Raw genomic sequence first — 5,795 nt, forward strand, 5'->3', positions numbered from 1 at the left:
ATTGCAGAGAAGAGGGAAAACGTGGAAGGAGTTCTTAGCTGCTAACCAAATTAAAGATGAAGAAGACAAAGAAGAGTTGCAGGAGAACTCAGGATTCATGAAGGATATCGATGAAGAGATCCCAGTATCCAAAGCAAGCAAGGTACCTCCACCTGTGAGCAGCATAAGGACTAGGAAAATGAGAAAAGAGGATGCTCAGAAGGCAGAGCAAGATAAAATTTTCACCACTTATTCAAGAAGAACAAGGAGAGCACCAAAAGCCCAGTTACAAGAAGACCAGCTTGAATCCAATCCACCTATACTAATGGATGTTGAGAGTAGTGACCACTCACAACCAGGACCAGGAGCTGATATAGAGGTTGAAAGCAATAACAGGCAAGAAAAAGGTTCACCACCTCCCATTAAGAAGCAGAAGAAACTGGAGAAACAAATTGAGAAATTAAAGGAAGAACTCATGGAGGCTAATATGCTAGAAAAAGTTATCAAGAAAGAAAATGAGATGCTCCAAACACAGAGTAAAGAGACTCAACAGAAGAATGAAAAGTTAAGGGAGCGAATAAGTGAACTTGAGGTTGAGCAAACGGATATTTGTAAATGGACCACTAAGTGGTACAACCAGAAGAAGACCCTCAAAGAAAAATACAAAAGATTAAAGCAGGAGCTCCATGGTGAGAAAGATGCCCAGGTGAAAAAGAATGTGGATACATTGCTAAAGGCAGCAGAGGTCCAGGCAGGGACAGAGTTCAAGGGAAGCACTTCGGGGTTAGCATGAGAACATGCTAATTCATTAAGTCGGGGAGAGATGTTGGTACCATCCCATGACCTCCTTTTTCCTCCTAAAACATATCATTTGCCTACCTCTTTCCATCATACATCTCTTAGATCCCTTGAAAATTGATTAGTTAATAGTACTATAGTTATTAAAATGCATTGAAATTGATTTAGGAGTTTTATGTTAAAGAATTAGGAATTTTTGGTAAAATGACTACAGGAAGTTCCAACATCCTGTAATTGGTTTATTGTTTGACATGTGGCATGACAGCTAGGCTAGAGCGAAGGGTAGGGATGAAAAGTAGAATGTCCAAGCATGGACGAATACCTATCCTACAGCAGAACCGACCCTCCTACATGCGCGGTCAACGATGGTCAAAGTATAGCATGTTGGCGACAAAGGCAGCAACATCATAGCATTCTAAATTGATTTAGTTTTGTTCCTTTTTGAAATCAGTTTAGGATAGAAACATTTTAAAAATCACGACATGGTAAAAGCGGCAACAGCCACATCATGAATGTACATTCGTTTTCGAAATGAAAGGGTTGTAAAAACATATGTAAACACAGTTCTGTGTAGTTAGTAGTTGGTTATCATTGTATCGTTTGAAAAACAGAGTTTGAACTTAATATTAAGAACACAGTTGCAGTCACGATCTTTTCCTTGTTGCGTTGATTTTATAATCGGTTGATCACAGTCCAGTATACCTCTGGAACGCGGACGAGCCCTGCGTTAAACTGGTATACTGTCATTTTCTTTTTATTCGCAACTTAGGGTATTAAATGATATGCATATCAATTAAGATTGGTTTTCGATTTCAATAGAATGCGTATGGATGATGTTTATGATAATGCCTGAACAGTTCATCACTGAGATCGTGAATCGTATCCTGTAAGGGATTCGATCCTTTGTTGTCTTTTAAAGCAATGTCATGAACTCTGTTATCATTTCAAAGTATGATTATGATTTCCGTATGTCTTTATCTTGCATGAATATTAGTGAATGCTGAGTATTTGCTGAACAGGGGTTTTATGCATAGTGTCTCTGTAAGGAGATTGAAATCTTAGTTTGAAGTGATACACAGTGTTTTAATTTGGTAAATGAATTGAATGACAGTGTTGTAATTAGGTAGATTAACTAAGTGACCTAAGTGTTTGGGTGATAGGTGACACACCTCAACCTTCCGTAAAGAAGTCCTGTGACCTACCATCATAACCACTTAGCTAATAATCCTTTATGTCTATATACTGTAGACGCATGCCTCTAAGTCTACGCATCCTGGTCGATAATAAATATAGCCTAGTCTAGCACCTTAGATAGGACACTACAACCATTCATCTGCCTTAAAAGATATATAAAAAGCAAGCATCTTCTGAACACAAAAAGGGGGGTCCCCACTTTCATACCCATATGCTCACGTATTTGTGAGTGAGAGCATGACAAGCAAATGAGGTTTCTTTCTTTTATTTCCAGTTCCTTCTTCATGCATTGATCTTTGCTTGTATGGCGTCATTGTTGGTTTGCGGGTTGCCTTTCAAAGTGCTTCCTAGAACATGAATGCAGATCTCAACTGGTTGACAATTGAGCAAAGGTAAAGATCTTTATTTTGCATTTCTTCCACTGTTATTATCATTAAAGTTGGTATTAACTACCTGACAGTTTTGCAAGATACGATCTTCTTATTCCCTATTGATCAGTTAAATTTGACTATGTATCACCTTCTCATTCTCACACATATTCCATCCTATCAGAGATATACTTAGATGTTGAAAGCACAATAAAAAATATTACCTATGCTAGTCATATCCCGCCTCAGTGACTATTCTCGCATTTGGGCTTATGTCTTCTCAATTATGTTTTAATTTACTTTTTCTTTTTCTTTGTATAAATGTGTCATTTCCCTTTTTACCGTCGTAATTTATGAAATATATATGTTTTATGCGATATTATGTAAATTTGGTGCATTTTACCTTGTTTTACTTTTTCTATGCTAACCTTAACTTTTGTAAATAATGTGTTGATTATTATATTAACTTTTAGGTGTCTAACATTTTCTTTTGTTTCTTTTATTTTGTAGTCCTACTTCTTTTAACTTTGTTTCACTTTTTGTGTATACTCGTTTATGTTTTAGTTTTAAAGAATTGTTAATTGACCACAACATGTCCTAATAATTAATTGTTGTTTAAAGAATCTTATTCACTAACAACTCTATCACATGCTATACATTAATGACTAAGATTCTAATTTAAAAACATAAACATACATAAGCAACAATTAAACTATTAAATAAGAGAATCAATTAATATCTAATATATATCTCCACTTCCCCGGATGCGGGTGGTAGATAGGCATTTATGGTGCACAAGCAGGTGGGCAAACAGGCGGCCCATCCGTATAGCCATGTGTGCCACCGCTTGTGTGATTACAAAGCAAATAATGGCTCTCAGGCTGGCAGCATTAACCACCTAGGAATTCCAAGACATTCCCGACAACTCCCAAAATATGGATCAGGAGACTCCACCCAGCTCCATTCAACCCCTCAACTGTTCCTGTCCTCCCTCCGTCTCTGAACCGAGCCTCCGCACTACTACTGGAAGGAGATGCAGATTATTATGTTGTGTAGACCTGGGTAATGGTATTCACCACTCCCAATCCCCTCTCTGCCATCAGCGGTCTGAGTTCCCATCTCCTTCCTCTGCTACGCCTGTGAATTCAGCGGAACCCCGTCTTCTTCCTCCCGTGGAGCTTCTCTCCATTAACCCCATGAGATATCACCACAGATTGAGCAGCAGGCACAAAGGCAATCGTGGTGGTGCTCTGTGAGCCGGCCAACGTCCCCCCTCCGCCTCTTCTTCCCCTTCAGTTTCCCTGTCCCCTACCCTCTCCAATCCCAGCCCCATGGCAGATATCCGAACACGAGAAGTGGGCCAGGAAGAACTAGCTTCAGCGAGGCACGTCTCTCTGGAAGCATCTCCCTGCATGCAGCGACCAATGCCTCCTCGTAGCAAGCTCACTTCCAATTCCAAAGCACCCTGAACAAGCCAAGAATTATGGTCACCATCACCATGGGCTTCAAGGAATTCTCTGGGTCCAATTCAAAACCTTCGTCCAGCAAGGATTTTAGCCAAGTTCCTACTTTTAATTTCGAACCAGGGGAGCCAAGCTCCAAACTTCTGACAATAAATAAGGACCTCCCCTCAAGCAGCAATCAACGAACTATGGAAAATGAAACCCACCAAAAGGATAAGGGCATTCAACTCGATGACAGCACAGGTGGCAGACATGCAAAATACACAGGTTCTGAAGTCTACGGGTGGTGTCCGGTTGTGGAGGAGGAACCTACCGAGGAAACCAAGCAGCTGGCCGCCAAATCACGTGGCGAGCAATAACCGAGTTTTGTTTAGCTTTGTCACCTGACTTTTGTTGTTTTGCATCCTCTCTAGTCTTTTTACAGTCTTTTTCCTTCTTGGTTGTAATAGCTTGGAATTTTGTCCCCACTGGTCGACTAAACATGGTCAAGTCTGAATCCAGTTTTGATTTACTCAGTCTTAACTCCAATTTTTTGTATATGAGAACTATAGCCCCTACGTGGGCAGCTGAAACTTTTCAATTTTGGGCCGGGACTGGTTTCCCCTTCTGGGGCAGTCTCATTTTCAAGTTTGGAAGAATAGAATGGTCATTCCATTGACCCAGCACCGTTGAGGCCGGAGCCTCCTTGTACATTTTGCCTATATCAATAGATTAATTTTACTTAGAAAAAATAAATAAATAAATAAATATATATATATATATATATATATATATATATATATATATATATATATATATATATATATATATATATATATATATCTATATCTATATATCTCCACTTATTAAATCAATCATTAAGCATTTGAACATTTGATTTTTATGTGGAAGGAGGTAAGATGCATTTAATTGTTCTTGCATAAAAGGATATGGTAGTCAATTTCTTTTCTTCAATTTCTAAGTGAAACGTAGCTGAAGCTCTACAGTACTCTAAGGTCAAAACCTTAGAGCGCTGATTAATTTGCTACTCCTGTAAACAATTTGGGGTTTTTTGTTTTTTTGTTTGTTTGCTTTTTTTTTTCAAGGTTGCTAGTTGTTGGATCATTTCTAGTTAGTTGTGACTCTTTTGATACGCGAGAGGGTTGAGTTGTGCCAATATTGGCGTGGACTTAACCCCTACTTGCGCAGCTATAAACTTTGGGATCATGTTCCTGTTACTTCTTACTAGCTGTTGAGAAGTTCAAAATGTTAATGTGGTGTCGAAGCAACACCTAACCTCGAAAAACATCAACACCTTCCAAATAGACCAGAGGATGAAACTGAGTGTTAGGTACCAAGATCAATTTAGAATGTGGCTTTTGAAAGTGTCAACACGCCAGGAGGAAATGATTTCAAGGATGGTTTGGGAGGGTTGACGATCTGATTTGCTGAACAACATGGTGAGTCTAGTCCATTGATAGTCAGCAAAGGAGTAGTCATTAAAGATGTGACGAGCTCTCTATTGATCATCCATATCAATATAGAAAAGGGAGCGACCTCCAAATCCCCGTTTCTAGAGGCAATCCCACATTAGAGTTATGTTATGTGCCAAAAACCATAGGAAGTGTGTAGAATTTCCTTGTAGATTCAAACTGCAAATTGTAATATGCTAAAACAATTGACTTGAACCTACTCTTCTCATCAGTGGAAACAATAAACGATCGATGAAATCACAAAGCATAAAAGAGAAAGAATTTAATCACACATAACACACTAGTTTTTTGGGGAAAGCCACAACTAAAAACCCTTGCTATCTGTATATTGCATTAATTAGAAAATATGAGAAGATTACAATGCTTTGCTCAAGCTTGAGAAGCCTCTACATTATATTTATCTATCTCACTGCTTCACCGACAAGATCAAGCCAATACTTAGCCAATTTTGTTGCATGCCAAGCTCCTATTTCCTTGCGCAGTTTCCTTGGGAATTAACCCATATTTAATTGGGACATTCC

Source organism: Pinus tabuliformis, chromosome 2_2, assembly GCF_031772625.1.
Source record: "Pinus tabuliformis cultivar Carrire ecotype Pingquan chromosome 2_2, CPIR1, whole genome shotgun sequence".
Lineage (NCBI taxonomy): Eukaryota > Viridiplantae > Streptophyta > Pinopsida > Pinales > Pinaceae > Pinus > Pinus tabuliformis.